Source organism: Pleuronectes platessa, chromosome 15, assembly GCF_947347685.1.
Source record: "Pleuronectes platessa chromosome 15, fPlePla1.1, whole genome shotgun sequence".
NCBI lineage: Eukaryota > Metazoa > Chordata > Actinopteri > Pleuronectiformes > Pleuronectidae > Pleuronectes > Pleuronectes platessa.
The window spans coordinates 20,035,016-20,054,861 of record NC_070640.1 but is presented as its reverse complement, the minus strand read 5'-3'; positions in this window follow the sequence as shown (position 1 = coordinate 20,054,861).

The following is a 19,846-nucleotide window of genomic DNA, read 5'->3' as shown; positions in this document are numbered from 1 at the left end:
GTCAGAGGTGGATTTGGGAAATTAGAAAAATTGTGTTGTTTTCTCTTATTTATTTATTTTTACAAAAATGGGAACAGTATATTTCATGGTGAAGGAGCAAGAGTGGCTGGGCTGCAGTGGAGAAGGGATTGAGGTGAGTATGTTTGTGTGTGTGTGTGTGTGTGTGTGTGTGTGTATGCGTGGGAAGAGGGGGAGATATTTTCCAATTACTCTGCCCCCTCTCCCTCCCATCTTGCCGGGTGGGAGGCAAAGTCGAGCTGCTTTATTAGTATTAGGGGCCTGTCCCCCTGCCCCCCCCCCCCCCTCACCCAGGCAGCCTCCACCTCTTGCTCCCCTGCAGCAACAGGGCAATGCACACAGGTTCATCCTAATAGAATTTGTAAGCCTCCAGATGAAGTGGATTGTAAAAGACAAAATGACCTGAGAGACTTTTTGAGGTGGGGGTTCCCCCGGGGAGCAATTGATGAGCAAAGGTGGTGAAGTGACAGCAAAGGAAGGAGTGGGAGGGAGGCGGATATACCATGTCTCCATTTGGTTCTCATTTCCCTCCCACTGCAATGAGTTGCTTGCTTGCATTATTGGAGACGAGTCGTTTCACAGTCATTAATTTACAGGCCAACCTACTGAGGAAGTCCATTATGAAGGGAGCCGGCGTCATCACAGTGAAACCTCAGGGGCGACTATGCTTTTACATTTGTTTGATGAGGTGGCAATAAACACACAATGTTGTATAAATATGGAAACTGTTAGCAGTAATAAAATAAATAAACATATTAATATAAAAGTTGTGTATGCAACAACTGGTTCCATGAATAATGTGCAGTAGCAATGAAACACTGAAGATAAAACTTGGAACTCTTTTGTTTTATATTTTCCATTATGGAGAAACGTTCTTCCTGAGGATTTGGAAATGGACAGATTATGAGAATCTGAAGTGTGATCTGTTTTCAGTATACTCTCCGTCAGAGGATTTTATTTGGTTTCAGAATAATAAAGTATGTTGTCAAAAAGGACACCAAATGTCAAAAAGAAAAAATGAACGAAAATAAATCACAGAAACACTGGAAAACAATCATAAAAACAAAATAATAGACACATTTTCATATTGTTAACTCAACAGAGCAAATATGAAACAATGATAAAACAGCGTGCCATTGGGGACAGTGCAATCTGATCAGCATCCATCAGCTCATATTCACTGAATCTTTTATAATGCAGCTTGTACAATATATTTGCTAAGAACAATCTTCCAGTCCCTTTATAAAAAAAACAAAGTTGAGGGTATGTATACATTTCCCAAGACTTAACACATATTTCAGACCTGAGAGATGATGCTTACATAACATACATAGCTTTACATAAAGAATATCTAGTGAATTCATTTTCCGCATGTAAATTGAAAAACACTTTAAAAAACAATTGTATAATGTGAATATGATGCTCTACTGTATAACTGTGATTCCATAGACATGCAGTTGTAGTCGATGAACACACATACATTTCCCAAGACTTAACACATACAAACAAATTCAACCAGAAAACAGAAACTGATTAGATTAAATAAATCTTAATATGTGTGTCACACGGACAGTTGGGGCAGATCCTACATAACAATTTCCTGCCTCTCTCTTATGAAGGAAAATAAACAGCCTAAGTGGATTACAATTTGGGTTCATCTCTGTGGTAAATTTACAGAACTCTGTCAACCTGAGCCAGAAAGTAAATGTCAAATGGTTAACATTGTTAGAAAGATGAATAACAAGTTGGAAACTTTAATTGAATGTATGTAACCTGACTTTTTCGGATCAGGCTGCGAAGGTACGTGAGACAACAAAAGATGGAACCACTGCTGTACAGTATGAGTGGATACTGTTCAATGAGCTTATCTGTTAACACAGCGCCATGTTGTCTCAGGTCACAGGAGGAGCACTTGAGCCACTTATCCTTTGATGGTCGCAGGGGATACTGGAGCTAGTCCCACCTGACATTGGCGAGAGGGGGGATACTCCCTGGACAGGTCTCACGGTTATTATAGAGTAACCTAGCAGAGAAAACCCAGACACAGGGAGAAAAAGCAAACCTTCTTGCTTCAAGGCGACAGGGCTAACCATCCCCCTGCAGCCCGAGAGAACATTAAAGTGGACACAGTATTCCTTCTTTGTCTCTCTCTCTCTCCATAGTGGCATTCTGACAAATGACAGCAAAATTACATCACTCCTTGCCTCTAATGACTCATCATAATGAATTAAAAAAATGTAACAACCGAAAACTGTAACTACAGCTTTCACAATTAAAAGCGGATTATAGCGGGTGTCTGGTTTGTGCTTCGGTTCCAATGAAACTTTTATTACAAACCACGCCATCCACCTCCCCTCAGATTCCCATGGGGCTGTGCAGATTGCACATACTGTTGGTGAACAACAAGAAGCTCCATGTATCCTGGCTCAGCCTCTCTCAGCCTGATCTCGCCCATATGCCAGCTGCTGAAAATATCTCCGTCTCCACAGAGCCAGTTTGCTGTGTTGCAGTTTAGATGAGCCGCTCTCAAGGCACATCATCTTTTTTTATTGAGATAAATGACAACTCTGTGATGTATTTACAACTTCAGCTCCCTCCTGATGCTGCAGGATGCCAGCGGCTGTCAGCCAGGAGACACGGTTTAATTTGTGGTTGTCTGCAGGGCAAATTAATTTGAATTAAGTTTTTTTAATGTCATTAAAATGTCTGACGTGACATGTTTTCAACTCAAATTACATTTGGGTTGCGTAGAACGGAGGTCACATGAGAGTGAAAAGGTTCCATCCACCATTTCAAGAGGAGCGTGTTGAGAGGAAGGCTGTTGTTTTCTAGACATACTTTAAGCTCATCATCTAATTAAGATACAGTAAAACGATGATCATATGAAAAAGAAATAATAAATAAAGAATACAACACAATGATTGTATTGTTGTGCATAGATTAAATTGCACAGGCATACAGAAAATGTAAGAAACATAGTGCACACGCAAACCTTTACTCTCCCACTGCTGAGCCTCCTGGACATTTGCTGTTGTTGTAAATCCTGTAACATCCATTGTGAGTAGGTGACATCCACAGGCTGCTGTGTGGGAGAATCAAGAAGTATCAAAATAAAGAAGTGACAAATATTAACTGTTGGGGATATATCGCTGGAGTTCGACTCATTGAATTGCAACATTGATGTTAAATCCAAATCAACTATGTGAACGGACTGAAAAGAGTTGGAAAAGAACACCTTTTTTTTTTTATCCATCACGACAGACAGGAGTTGTTTAATCTGAAAGTGCGGCACCTCTGAGTTTCACTGTAGGAGAGTCAAGTGTCTTTGACCTTGCTGACTGTCTGAGTGATGTAGTGCACGGTTCACAGGTTCTGCTTCTGCTGGCTAGCTGGACATCGCCATGCTCCACAAGCCTCGCTGCACCGAGCCAAGCGTGGAATTCTCAAATCAGATGAAAAATTACTCTTATAACGCCATCTGCTGAAATGCACAACACCAGGTAGAACAGCAGACAAGGCAGCTGCACGCTCAGGCTTTATTTATTTATGAATGCACGTATATCTTCAGAGTACACAGTTTTTATAATAATTGGTCACTATTAAGAATGGCCTTAGCCTGACAACACAAAGCAAGTCATTGACAAACCACACAACCAAAACAAGAATACAGGACCTGTGCATGGAGACTCTGTACTATCCTTATGGCAGAACATGTAATATGTGGTCAGCTCACTTCATGAACAGTCGTGAATTATTCCTGATAGATTCGCTGGCAGAGGAGATGGAGTAGGAGAATAAATGTCCTTTGAGAACTGTGCAACCTGGTCGTCAAGTGGAACACCGGCAATAAGTAGTGGTACATACTATTCATGAGCTCCCATGCCACATGTACTAATTTAGCTGCAGATACGTGAACTTATTGTATGTCGCTTCGGATAAAAGCGTCATCTAAATGAAATGCAATGTAATATACGGCTGCACAAATTAAACCATTTCACAAAAGTCCCAGAAAGAGAGCAGAGGCTTCACTAATAGACAGAAGGAGCCTGAGCACGAGGAGAAGGTCTCAAACTGAAGGACAGGACATTTGAGCAAAGCAATTCTGCTCACGACCGGGAATAGAGAGGACCTGTTTCTGACACTACTCTGAATGTGATATGAAGAAGTTGTATTTTTATGCATTATTATGCTCATAGTACATTATTAACAATTAAAGACATGATCTGACAGCTCCTGGTTACATGCAGACTGTCGCTGGCGAAAGATCGAAATAACATTGGCACATGACATGAATTATGCTGCGCGGTGGTGCAGCGATTAGCACTGTCACTCGCATGTTAGCTTAACTGGTGACTACAAATTGCCCACAGGAGGGATTGTGAGCATGAATGGTTGTTTGTGTCTGTATGCCAGCTTGTCACACACGGCCAACCTGCTTGCAAAAGATAAGCGGTATAGCTAATGAATGAAAGGGTGGATGACATAAATTATTTAGAAAGCAGTTTTGGGTGGATCGCTGCCTCCCTTCCTCCTCCCGTGCAATCAGAATAAGAAACCGTAAGAAATTAAGAGTGTTCATATCTGCATGAAACCAACAGACAGGGCACACTGGCAATCTGAGCATTTTCTTTCCTTATAGCAACCAGCCCATAAAACCGGATTTATGCTATTGCAACAGGCAAACCCTATAAATGCAAATGTCCCTGATTGACTGTTTTCCACAACATCATCAGGGCGCATTCACAGGCAGTATTCTTTATACACTCGTCAGTAGGTTTATCAACTTTTCCAGCCCCTGCACATAGAGACATAATTAGAACTTTCAGACAAATCTCAGCCACTTTCTCCGTTCCCTGCGTGGCAGAGAGGAGCAGCCGCTGCCTCTTATTCTCTCTCTCTTCCTGAGTGATTATTTTACATGTAAATATAAATGCACGGAGCAGCAGCTTGTAAACGGCTTGGAAGTTACGGTTAACATGTTGTGTTAATGGGCCACAATTCAGGTACTATTTCAGAATAGGAAAAAACACTTAAATGGGAACAACTTTATGGGGGGTGTCTGTATTTAAATACTCTATATGTAAGCACTACGAGAAGCAGGAAAGAAGAAAATAGATAAAGGGCTGAAACCAGCTGACACTAGTGTATCTGCAAACACACCTCAATGATAAATCACCTTTTCAATTTAAGTGATTGCTTATAATTGTTCCATGACAGGTTTCAACTACATCCTCAATATCTCCCATTAGCCATACCCAGTCCAGGCATTTATTAGGTTTTGGGAAGCTGTGGCTGAGTGGTAGAGCGGTCATCCTCAAACCAGAAGTCAAATCCCAGCCCATGCCAAAGTGTCCTTGGGCAAGATGCTGAACCCTGAATGGCCCCTCATAGATGTTGAATGCACTACTTGGAAGTCGCTTTGGATAAAAGTGTCAGCTAAATGATGTGACATGTATTTTAATGTAATGGCCAACAGTCTTGTTCTACTATTTGACACAGAACTGACCCAATCACATCTTTAAATCCTTTGGGCTCAGTACCTTCACTAAACAGCACGAGAGAACAGTGCCAAATGGATGAGACTGATACAAGACGGGTGCTGAGAAGCTGCCCGGACAAAAAGACAGGTCCTTCAGGCATCTGCTGCTAAATGTGTAAAACTTACCGATGCTTCGTTGCAGTGAGTAAACCGTGAGTCAACTGGCACTGTTTGTTGTTTTGGTTCATTTATTCTTTGGCTGCAGAATGAACAGTGCTCTTTTACAACCTGGAAAATCTGTTTGGGAGGCAGCGTTCGAGTGGATGTAGATAAACAATATATAGAATTAAAATGGAAACACCCACCTATTTATTTATTTTTAAAATACATTTTTCCATTACCTGTAATGTAATTTATTGTGACATCGACACAGGTTTTTGTGCCTCTTTATCAGACAATAATTGTTGTGGACCTGATTAAATCATCATCATTATTAGTTCTGATAAAGCTGGTCTTAAAGGTGAGATGAAATGATTTAAATGATTTTGAAAATACTCAGTGTAATGCAGAAGCCCTGTAGCATGTAGGACCTTGCCTCAAGACACTGTGAGAGAAGTTTACAAACAAAGCGAGTTGTAATTAAGGGATTTAATTTCAGTTTTGCCAGTCACAGGTACAATAAAACTGTGATAAAAAGAAAGCTGAAGTTATCTTGACAAGATTAATTAAATTGTGGCGATATGAAGTGTTTGACATCTCTTGATTAAAATCAGTTAGAGAAGAAAAACATTTCCATAGTTTATTATGGAAGAAACTATTTGTGACTATGAAGCCTCATTGAAGAAGAAATGAGTTTCACATGAAAACCTGGATGAAATTATTTTTATTAGTGATTCTAATTCATTTTATCACCATTCAGCAAAAGCTCTGGCTCTCCAAACCTGAACAGGGTAAAATTACAGTATTATGTTGCCGAAGCAAATTAAGCTCTATTAGGTAGTTTTGCCCCCTCAAACACATATTGAGGATTGCCATGGCAATCAGCCTCAGATGTTATGTAAAACGTTCAGTGCTCTTTATCTCTGAGGTGGCAGGATGTGATCACACACAGCTTGTAAAGACATGCAGGCCTCTCAGGCCCAGAGGTAATGGTACAGATCACAGGGCTTCCGTGGGCTCGTAGGGTGTAATGAATACATTGAAGAGGACGGGAGCATTGATTGCGGGCCCACTATACACAATCTATTTGACAGCAGTGCTGGAAACGGCACAGCGCTCTGAATGGCAGCCCACAAAACAAACTGATAGACTGCTTGTGACAGATGGATAACAAAGTGGTCCAATCTGGCAAATAGACCAGATATACTGCAGGTCGTCTTTTGCCTGCCAGACTCAAGGTGCAGTTTAGGTCCTTAAGCAGCGCAGAGCTCTGCCCTGATGAGAATGAACGACCTTGTGTAACATTAGCAATGAGTCATCTATCTGTGGCTCTTTATATATTTTGAGGAATGATGTTTGGGATAATTGTATTCCATCTCTTACAGCCTACAGTTCCACATGTAGCTGTCTCGGCTCTGTGACTGGGGTGAGTATCAACCAGCTAAATGTAAAACACCCTGCAGCCCGAGAGGCTGTTCTGGATCCATTTGATATCCTGCAACACCGTGTAAAAGTCATTTGAACTGTGCAAAGTCTCAAAGGGTATGTCCACCCATATGTACAAAAGGGAGGGCAAATCATTTGAGCTCACCATTGAACAGTGGATCTCAGGAGGAGGGTTGAAGACAAAGCCGGCGCGAGTTGCTTAGCATATTAATGAGAGCCATGCTTAAATACCGTGAGCATACCATTAGTCACACAGATTATAATTCTCCCAACCACATTTATCGGAGCCAACGGAAATCTATATCCCGCTGTCCCTTTAATTGCCCTGGTCGCAGAGACCCCTCCAACTCGATTGTAAGATCAGCGGCACAGCTGCTGCAGAGAGTTTAAGTGACTTGAGCAAATCCCATTTCAGAGGCAAGCAGTCGGGGGAGCGGATCATTTTGTAATTTACTTCGAGATGTATGTAATTTAATAACAACCTACCAAATGTTATAGAATCGTGAAGATAGAAATATGAGCAGCACATTTAGCTTATTCTTCGAGCAGTATTAGCACCGAGGCTCGGCTGAGCATGTGCAGAAACAGGAACATTTTTACAAGGCAGTCACAGAAAGCTTCAAAAATACTTGTCTATTCTCCACTCATAATAAATGCATGATTTACAAAACTCGTCCTCTATATTAAATGTAAAAAGCAGGACTTTAGAATAACACAAACTGGTTTTCTGATCTGTTGACCCATCACCTGATCCATCTGTGTCTTCCAAATCCACTAAACGGCTGGAAAGTGATTCATGGAGTAACAGAGCTGTGGTTAACTTTGATTAGGTGAAAGGAAACATGTGGATTGAGTCAAAAGAACTACAAAGTTAGGGGACCTCCATACTCAAGTTAACGTAATGGAACTATTATTGTCCTGCTTCAAGGGAAAAGCAACATTGACTCATGGCTGGAACGTTGTGTGGAAATTCCTTTGAATCAGACAAGAATTGAAAGAGCGGAGGAGTGATTTGTTTCCCTTTCATCTTGTTTGAAGCAATAAGTGCCGACTTTCAACTGCGAGGATATTTGATTACCTTGATTACCTTGATTAAAGCATATAAAAACAGGAATCAATGTATTTACACCAATCTGTTCCACTATTGTTCTAATAAGAGCCACATACAGCTAAAAAACATCATCTGTGGTTTTATTGATACCAGTGAGCTAAGTATAGGGAGACTTAAAGGGATAGTTCAGGCTGAATACATGGTGTAAATGACACTGTTTCAAGTTGAATATGAATGTCAGGGCTTTGGGACACTTGGATGACACCACACGAGCAGGTTATGTGTTTTCTGTGGTTTTATTACGTCTGAAGAAAAGGTCACGATTGATTGTATTGAATTTGACTGCAACACTGTTTACCTCTGAGACTCCAGAAGTGTTTCGTGGACTCAAACTCACCCTCCCCTCCACAGTGGTGCACAGATAATGAGTGACTTTACATTTTTGGGGGAATTATCCCTTTAACCTTACACCAATGTCTTTTGCAGTTTTTATGTCATTTTATTTTAGCTGATTTTAAGATATTTAGCCTGCATTTAGCCTTTATTGATAGGACAGTGTAAGCTTGAAATAGAGGGAGAGGGAGAGTGATGAAGGACATGCAGCAAAGGAGCGAGTCGGAAACAGGCTTGTGACCTTGTTGCCGCTGCAGGACTCAGGGCTCAGCATGTGGGGCATTCTCTCTTCCAGCTTTTGGCTGTTTCATAACACTCATCACCTCCTCACATGCAAATGTCCCATCAAAACCGACGGAGACTGGAGACTGGGGATATGAGACTAGAGATCCAATGATAATTTTACATGAAACAAGTTGCCTGAAATGATAAAGCAGGAGTTGCTTTCACTCTGTAATTATGTTAAATCTCAAATTTATGAAGTCTACATGGATTAAGGCAATGATAAATACATGTAGAATGATCATTAAATGTATCATTATCCAATTGAATTAGACAGCGCTTGGTAATGGCTGTAGGAAATTGTGCATTGGAATCTCAAATTCAAAATCAGTTGCTGCTTGATTGTTGATTATCATCATGATAGCAGGAACACCACATATAATTACATTTTACAGACAAATGTGATTTAACAGGCAAAAGCTTTTTGAAAATGTCCTTTGAAACACAGATGATCTAATTAAACTATTCACAAAGGGTGAATCTTTTCAGTCCCAATAAGTTTTTACTTGCATGTGTGTGTGTGTGTGTGTGTGTGTGTGTGTGTGTGTGTGTATGTGTGTGTGTGTGTGTGTGTGTGTGTGTGTGTGGGTGTGGGTGTGTGTGTATCCACTCACCCCAGCACATGTGTGTGCAGCTTGCCGGCATCGTCCTGACTATTCGACTGCAGTGATGGGAATGGGGCCACAAGACCCGGTGTAAAACCAGAGATCATGCTCCACAGCTTAGAGGATGGTTGCAGGGATGCAACCATCCTCCTGGTATGAGCACTTCTCTGTCTGATGTATCCGGAAGAAGAAAAAAAAAACAGTGAGTGAAGAGTTAGAGAAAAAAGCCTGAAGAAATTAGTGATGGAGGAGTTGGGGATAGAAGGGAGGGAATGATCAACGAGGGATAAGATCAGTGTTGAATTAAGATCAGAAGATTACCGTGTGATTACCAGGACATCAAGCATCACTATTAACAGAGCCCTGACAAGGCAGAGCAATTGGCTGGGCAATCAAAGGATCCACAGATTTGATGTGAAAGCTTAAGTAACCACTGATCGGTGCGATAAAAGAAGGGCGGTCGCTGGCAAACATGTGTAATGAACTCTTTTTACCCGATGTTACATCAAGCGCTTCCAAATCCTCTCTCATAGCCTAAAGAATAGGTTCAGACATCTTCCATGTGTGGATACCCATTTTTCTCCCCCCCTTTATATCTATACAGACAAATAAACAAAGCTGTGATTTTATATCTCCCTTCCCATTCTCAGCCCGTCTTCTCTGAGATGACAAGATGCCAGTCATGTTTTATTCAGTTTCATTCATGTCCTTGAGCAGAGCAGGGGCCCGGGCAGACAGGAACACAAGCGAGACGGCTTCATTTTACTTGAGAGAGAGAGAGAGCGCGAGAGAAAGAGAAGGACAAGATGAAATGTAAATAGTTTTGGTTGGTATGCAGTGCTCATTCCTTTAGTCTTTGAGCAATGATGCACTGGCATTGTTTAAAGAAGGCATTCACGCAGACCTACGAGTGATGAATTGCGTTGTCAGCGGCGACGAAGTGAGAACTGAAACTGAAACTTCTCTGAGAAACAATATAGCACGGAGGAAATAAGCGTATTGAAATGTCATGATGCTGACTGTGTACGGTACATCTAAACACGAAGGATCATAAAACAAACAGATAAATTACTGGCCTTTACCAGAAAGAAAGTCTGTAAGAGCAGGGGGGAACGCTGGTACAGGTTTGGCTTCTGCATCTTCTCTTCGGTGTGTGTGTGCGTGTGTTCGTGCTTGTGTGTGTCAGGGAGAATGAGAGAATCGCAAGCTTTCATAACCAAGCGGCTGTCAAATTTTTCCTTCATTCCAATTACACCGCCGTGCATTTTACCGCTTGTCTGTTAAGCTACAGCCCGCTGTCTCCTGTCAAACCTTTGCCCACCCACCCAGCCGCCTGTTGTGCGTGACTGCGCCCCAGCTATAGTCCAACGAGTCAGGTGTGTGTGTGTGTGTGTGTGTGTGTGTGCATGTTAACAACCCAGCCATTTTAATGTAATGAGCTTTGTCAGGGAAAGATAGCGGCAGAGAGAAAATGGTGGGAGGAGTGACAGAGGAGGAAACAAAGCAGCAGGAGGGAGGCCAGGTTTGTCAGCACAACAAAGCTCGTGCCTATAATTGATAGATGTTGCATCTCGTTGGAACAGGAGAAGAGTAATAGTATCTTGACAGCTGTCAAAACCAGAGCATTGGTTAGGTTAAGGCTTTTATTTAAAAAATCTTTTACCATTACTTAAACACACTTGATAGGGAAAGGTGTTTATATAACCCCTTGTTTAGGTCCTCAAGCAGCGATAACTGGTATAAGTTTCATAAAAAAAACATTGACATCATTTTTGAGCAGTAAAAGAAAAGAATCACCACTGTGTACATTCCTGCTGAATTATCTATGTTTCCAGTCATGCTGAGCTCATGTTCTGATTCATGTATCCAACCTGCTGGGAGCTGAATGAAGATGTCCACTTAGCTGCTGCCCTCGTCCATTCTGCATAGAGACCTCTCATTGGATAGGGTTAAACTGACAACACCGTTTTGCCCATCATCACAGAATCCCAAAGGAAGTCACTGCAGAAAGGGAATGAAGCTTTGAGAACTAAAGACATTTTTTTTAAATGTCAGTGATCTAATAAGCTGAAAGCTAAATAAATGATAAGAGCCCGAGCAACATTCGCACCCACCCACAATATCTCATTACATCGTGTTATGGAAGCGTTCTTTCAGGCCTCCTGCAGAGCAGCACACCACAGGAGAATGTCAGAGTGTAACCACACTGTTCCACACAGACAGTCATAGGAGATGGGAAAAGAGAAGTGGAGTAAAAGCAACAAAATCAACTAGGTATTAAAATGGCTTTGATTTACTTGACATTTCAACAGTCTTGACACTTATTATTTATTGACCTCATACAGACAAAGTGTCGGTGCTCATGCAGCTATTTATTTAGCATGAATATGAGCAATTTCTTTTGGTAATGTCATTCAAAGCGATTACTGCTTTAATGAAGTGTAAAGAAAATGTGTTGACACAGCGCATATACCGGCATTAATCACATTTGAGTCCTACAGTCCTAAAAAAAAAAGTCCTACAGAGAAGAGTGCGGGGGGGGGGGGGGGGGGGGGGGGGGCGGTTGCCTCTGTTTTAACAGTTGCTGCAGTCAAATGTAGGCCTTAAGACCTCCTGTTGTCCGATACCATTTCCACACACCCAATCATGATCAAAGAGTGGACATTGAATGTATGGAAAACACACTATCTACACACAGGCTATCGAAAGAAACATCCTAACATACCAACAATGACAATGCTAACAGGTTGACACATAGTAGATCAAATATTTGATTATATTTAATTTATATTTGTGAGAGGAATTAATTTCGAAAAAAGTCAAGAGGACTCAATGGGGATAATAATTCATATTAACACATTACACTTGAAACCCCAAAAATCCACCATAGGGGATGGTAGAATAAAAGTCACAAGTCATTAGGATACATCATCTGGGGACCATGAATGTCTGAACTGAATTCCATGCCAATACATCCAATGCCAACGCCTGCATCCCTGGAGCAACACTTCTAAAAGTGAAAACATCAACCAATTAATACCCCGTGAAAATGTACATTTCCACATATGTACAACAAAGGAAGTACAAGGACAGTGGGCAACATCAAAGCAAAATCCGTCAGAGAACCGACGGCCACACTGCTGAAAGAACAGATGGAACAATAAAGATAATCCCACCAGGAAACTCATGTTTACTATGCTTTAAATTGATTCATTAAAAAAATCAAAGCCCGATGTAATCTTTTTTTCTGATAAAGATAAATATAATTCTTCCTGTGTGAAGAATAACAAAAGACATCTCATTACATTGACTCAGAATCAATTGTTATCCATGTCGAGCTACACCCTCACAGTACACATGCTAATCTTTCTGGAGCATTTCCTGCTGTGATCACAATCCACTAGACCTTCTTTTATGTCATTTTCCAAACATCTAAATCAATATTTTTTCCACTTGAATTCAGACAAATCCGTGAACATTCTCAGACCGCCAAATAAACCCAGAATGCATTGGTTTCCCCCCTCGATGGCACATCTAACAAAATTATCACTTTGGAAAGCAATCATCCCCCCCCTCAAGTGCAATCGATGCACATCTCATGCAATGCAAGCGTGGCGATTTGGTATTTCCAGACTGGTGCGGCTGTAAGTGCCTGTGCATCTGTGTGGATCAGTGGAGCTGCAGTGCATGAATAGCTTTGCATATATTTGCTGTGATGAAACAGTAATACAGTGTCGCTGGTCCCAGTCTCCACTCCTACTTTCAATATTCCAAAAAAGATAGAGAGACCTTTGGGATTTCCAAAATAAAACGCAAACTTTCCTCAAGATACAATTTAAGTGGATCTTATCAGGGTGTTTGTTGAGTGCAAACCGCTGCAGAGGAGCATCTTAATCCTGTTTGAAAGTTGGGAACCAATCATTCTTCTTCAGCGGTGTGATGTTTTACTCTTGGCTGCCTTTACAGCTTTCTCACCAGTTTCCTCTAGCTGCACTGATCTACGGCACAGTGCACACAAAGGAAACAACACTATCTGGGTGATTTATAGCATGTATGATGCAATGTGCCTGAAACAAGCAGACTGAGAAACCTAATGGTGCAACAATGTGTGTGAATATGGCCCGGAAAGGTTTGCACTCTCAGTGTTTTTTATATTTTTTGCAGTTACATGATTATTTTTTGAGATATTGCTCTGTTGGAGCATATAACTATTACATCTTATCATCATTAAATGTGTTTTGCAGAATACTTGGTGAGACATTGACGTATGCTGACTTAGGCAGGTATTCTTAGCATGATGCATTTTGTTTATGGGGGCTGAATAAATTTCAGTCGATATAGACAATGAAGATGTCGATAGATTTGGACAGCAGGAAAAACCCAGGACAGCGACAATCCAGCTCTACTGTGATCGAGGTTAACACGAGAACATGTCAGGAGAAGATGGATATTAAATCCTCCAGACTCGCGCACTCATAACATTAGTACTTCTCTTCAGGCAATACCATGTTCAGTTTTTGTCAGTGTGAGTTACACTCTTGACAGTTGCTTTATGAACCACTGTGAAGAATGTGAAATTGCCTTCATCGACTTGATAGTTATAACCTTTTATTGGTGAGAGAATCACAGAGAACATTGTAATGGGCTCTTTGGCGGAAGGGAAAATGGCAGAAGAGTTGGTGTAGTGCAGCACTCGAGCTGTAATCCATATTCACATTTTAACTTTAAGAAAAAGAATCATCAGTCGTGATTTTGTCATGCTATAAAGAAATAAAAACATAAATCGGTCAGGTTTGTCATATTGGCCTTTAAGGTGTGCTGTATTCATGGATTCACAGTGTCTAGTCACATTCCATAACCTTGTTTTTTTCTAACCAACTAATGATACATTTTTGTTAGTGTCAGTTATGATATGCTTTGGTTTTATAAAGAAACCTTACAAAGCCAGCTTAATAAACTTGGACAACCTCTGCTGCAGTCCAAATGACTAATGGAAATGACAGCTACGTTTTTATAGTCTCGTCTGTTACAAAAGCTTGACCTCTGCCTGCACTGCAGCTTTTCCTCAGAGCCGATGTTTCCAATGTGATTTCATTTACAGCCCTAGTGACAGTTTACCAGACACCTGAAGCCCAAACCTCATCTCTGCTTGAGGCTACTGGCCCAAAGCTACACGAGCTGCTAATAGCAGAACACAATCGAGTTGCATTGGGTAATGCTGCATTGCACTGTATTATGTAAATGACAGGATTTGATGAGGTAGAAGAAAATGGAATAAAAGCAATAATATGTCGATTGATTTTTTTAAATACTTATTTTCTAATCCTCAGCAAATTGCATCACCAATTTGTGACACACTATGTATCTGAAAGATGTGGCTGTTCAACATGTATGCCTACTGTAATTTTTCTAATTGTAATTATTAAAATACAAGATCATATATAGATATCTACAAAAATCTAGAAATCTCAGTCTAATGTCCTTACCTAATAACATTTTTAGTACAGTGGTTGTGAGAAGGCTTCTCATTATTGAAGGGCTTCTCACGCCATGGAAAAGTAAAGACAAACATCATTATAACAATTAATTATCTGGCTAGGAGTAAATAATTTGTGCAGTGTAATATATAAATTTATGAGGTTAAAGCACCTGTGCTGGCTGGTCGACACAGGAGCAGTCTGGAGAGCACGGTGTTCCAGTGAGGCCATCCAATACACACAGAGGTAATGAACCCCAAAACTGATCCAATTCTGCTAATGGCTTTGACTGACCCTGGGCCTAATGTGTTGTTGCTTGTTTAATGACATATTCCAAACCTTGCATTGGGATTTGATTTTCAGATCAGGTCCTGAGTGAATCATTAGAGATGATAGGGACACACTGAAGAGGAAGAGGCAGTAAAAGCTAAAAGGCCTGAGGCAGACGGCTATCACTCTTCCACCGCGAGCCCATGCATACTAAACATCTGTGCGGCTGGAGTTGAGGCATCTGAAGCATATGGTTCTGGCAGCATCGCCCTGTTAATGTAGGGCGGCAGTGTTACTGCTGGGCGAGCTGATCCAAATCAAAACGCTTCTGACTTTGAGGAGAGGACGCTGGGGCTGGTGATGATGACACTGGAGAGAACAGTACAATTACAGTGCAGAGAGGTTATGAGAGATGTGCCTGGATGCTCATGCTGATGGTGTTTTGAATTTTTAAACTAAACCATTTAAAAACATATCATATTCTGTATTCAACCCAGTCTCATCAGAAAATGTTCAATGGCAACGTTGGTCCACTTGGACCGACGTTACCATCTCACAATCTGGCCTCTCAGATTGTGAGATGGTAACATTTAGTCCTCCCATTGTTTTGCATTGGCGTGTTCTCACGTCACGTGACTCTCAAGCTCCCGTCTGCGGAGAGGAAAACATGGCGGAGATTCCTTGTTTTTTCAGATAAAAATATAATTTTGTAACTTAGTTTGGGCATAAAAATACATTCTGACACCATTTCTAGCGAGAAATGTGGTCTTTGCTTCCACAGTCTTCAGCCAGTTCGTGCTTATGATAAATATTTTAATAGTTATCACGCATGTTTTTATCGTTGCTATGATGGTTGCCATGGCACCACGGGCGCAGCTTGGTGTTTAAATCACAGTCCCTGCGTGGTGTCCTTCAGTGATCGTGAATGTTATTCATGTTATATAATAGTAATATTTGAGGCTAGATTACATCTCTAATGAGAAGGATCATGCGAGTCTGTTTATACCGAGGCCGGCCCGAGTGCGCGACCGGCCCGAGTGGCGCGAGCCGAGCGGCCCGAGCGGCGCGAGCCGAGCGGCCCGAGTGCGCGAGCGGACCGAGTGCGCGAGCGGACATGACGTGTGGCTGTCGTAAAAACCCTATTTGTAAACAACCAGCCCTTTAACTCGGGGCTGCGTCATAAACACGGCGCGCTTGGAAGACCACGATGTCATCTTCCTTCTGTCAGGTAAGTAGTTTATTGTTTTTAAAGATCGTTACGATCTAGGTTTACAGTCCGAGTGCGGAGAGAGTCCGTCAATCCACACTATGGACGCTGTTCATCAGCTAATACGCCATTGTTAGCCACATGCTTCAGCCCACGGTAGCCTGTGCTACCTGGGAGGTGAATACATGGTTGTTGAAAGCAGTTCAAGACGCTTAGCTCATCATTGAGGGACGCTACAATATAAATATAAACATGAATTTGATTTATGAATGCTTTAGATTAATAAGGAGTGTATTTGTCTACCATTACTCCACAATATCAGGTCAATTTGGTTTAATGTATAGTATGCACTATGACAATAATGTTTCCATGTTATGGAGTTGCGATTCATTTTATAAAACAATTGCTATGTTCTGTTTTTTAATCAAGGAGGATCCAAGTGAAGCTACAGGAGTTTCATTAACGTCAACAACTTGGACCAAACAGTTTGTTTTGCTTGATGAAGAGCAGGAAGGGCAGCCTGGAGAGAAAGAGAAGCCGGGTTGAGCCCACTACCATCATCCACGTACCACGAGGAAGATGAGGGAGAGAAATGATCCTACCATTAAAGAGGTACTTTTAAGTTACATACCAGAAAAAACATTTGATATAATTTGCCAAATATACATTTTTATTAAATCCCCAAAGTACACTTGCTGAAATACAAGTTAATATCACACTGAAAGAATTTTGATCAATCATGCTTCCCTGCTGTGATTGTTTAACTAGGAAAACAACTTTTTCCACAGGAAGGCAAGTAAATTTAAGGAATACATGTGCAAAGTTTTCCTCTGTTATGTATAATGATGACCCCCATCAAACATAATGTTAGCAATATTTACACCTTTTAATTTATACTGTTTATTTCTGTCTACATGTGTGAATTTGCCTTCATTAGTTTCAGAAAAGAGCGATGATGTATCGGTCAGTGGGCGGCAGCACGAGACTCCGCAAACTAGTCTGTAAGCAAAGCAGACGAAGGCATCGAGGTTGCGGCCTGCCATCATTGTTATTTTGCTTAAGGGACTGAATATGTTTCATGTAGAAATATTAGCATTTCCCTTATATCTACCAAAACTGCTTGTTTCACAGACTGCAGTTTTGTTTTGATCCGATGTGGTGTGCAAATACAACCGTATCTGCAATGGGTTGTGGGGCATTAACATTTGTAACTCTAATTTTGTTTTGACAGACTGTGAAAAGAACGTTGAGAACATCACCACTCTACAGGAAGACACAGTCCAGTAATGGGTGTCAGAAGTTCAGTAGTGAACGACAGGTACTGTGGAAAAATATGTGTCATTGTTGTACAATGTCCTTTGACTCTGTTTAAACAAGGTCAACACAAAAAGGTTTGATTGTAAACTGATATCGGTATGAATTCATGTTATTCTCCTCGTCAAAAGAAACAAACAATCCAAATTACCTGCAGAAAGCCCTTGATGGACGCTTCAGCTGCATCGTCAGACTGGTGAGACAGCAAGATGCCAACTTTAATGCCAATTTATTTGTGTAACATTCTGTGACCAAATGTATAGATAACTTTTTGTAGATTGTAAAAATAGATAACCCATTTATTACAAAAAAACTACACTAGAATTATCGCACTGCGTTGTATGACTCCGCTAACCAGAGCAGTGTCCGTCTACATATTTCTACATATTTTCTCTCATATAAATGACACTGTATCTCTTGACAACTGAAACCATAAGATGAGGTCAGTGTGGCCTTGACCTTTTTACTTTAAGACAAATACAAAGTTAGACAATCCGAAAACATGCAGTTATGCCTCCGGCGACTCGCTATTGCAGAGGCATTAAAACCGTAGTGTAGTAGATTGGATTTTATTGGTGTTACATTGGACATCTTGTATGGGTACACCAAAAAATATATTTGGTTTCACATTCTAGATGGCAATAAGCAGAGTCATCAACTCAGGAAAAATATTTCTGTAGAAAAGAAAGCCTTGTATGTGTGTATGTATACATACACACAAACGCACAATTGAGACGTTTTTGTCTTTTATCATATATTCTCAGGCAGTACTGATGCATTTACTGAGAGGGGACGTGAGGGCCTACTCTGCGTGCTCAGAGTTCAAGCCCAGCAGGCTGCAGCGGGCCTGACATATTCTGGAACAGCAGCACAGTCTTTGGATGACTCCTCTGAAGATGAAAACATGGCGAGGTACTTCTCCACTGATGAAGAACTGTGAGGGCTGTGATTAGCTACACTCTCTTGCTACAAGGCTACTCATGCTACTCCCTGGCAGCCTTAGGAAGGCATTAGCTTGCTGTGTGGTAGCTGTTAGCTTCAGCATTTTTAGTTTTTAGTGGCCTGTCTGACGTTTGTTAAAAAAAAATCAGAGGGAACCATCTTCATAATTTAACACTATGGTTTGTTTGTGTCCTTCAGTTCTTCTCAAGAGAAGCAGTACAGGTGTGCCTCAGCTCCACGGTCCCTCCTGCAGCCTCCGCTCCTGATGCTAACCTCATGTCTCCATCACACCAAGCAGCAGACCTGGATTGACAGACCTTTCTCCAGAGCTGCCCCCTCCCTCTGAAACCCCCCTCTCCAAAACACTATTTGTGTAGTTTTTAAAGTATTTTTTGCATGAGAATTGTTGATCATAACATTTCCAGCAGATGCCTTAATATAATGTTTGTGCACAATAAATTACATTGATCATAACATAATGGTATTTCCTTGCACTTCTACACCATGATATTGTCAGATAAGATGCTGATTACATTAAAGCAGTGAATGCTCTGCTTTAAGCAACATAAACACACAATGATTCAATGGATCTGAAGTAGAATGGGCACATTACATTCTGTAGAGAATGCCTCAGTTATGGAAGTCAGAAAATAACTTTCTTTATCTGAGGTTCCAGCCATTTATACTCACAGCAAAGCACACAGGTCTGGTTGTCTAAGTGGCGCCCATATCATTGTTTAAGATGTGTAACATCAAGTTTGTGTTTCAGTGCAAAATTAGTCATTAGTCAAGAGTTCACCATCTTGTTTACACTAAAATTAGGTGACCCAGATGTTTCACAATGCAATCTGATAAGGTCTTATGAGAAACATTCTTAACATTAAAGAAATCAACACAGAGGATAGCAATATCTGTTTGACTTTAATCAGTAGCTGGTAATCGGCAGCCTGACTTATTCAAACACATTAATACTACAATGAATGAGGCAGGGCCTTCTATCAGAAATCAACTATATCGTCACGTTATGTTTCTCTTGAGCACATGGAAATTAACTTCAGCTTCCACTTACTGTCACCTGAACCATACTGTTATTTCTGTATCTACAGTGACTTTTAGGAAAACATATACTAGAGGGCAATGTATAAACATTAATACATCTTATTTATATAGAGCTTTTCAAGAAGTGCAAGTACTAAACTGAGG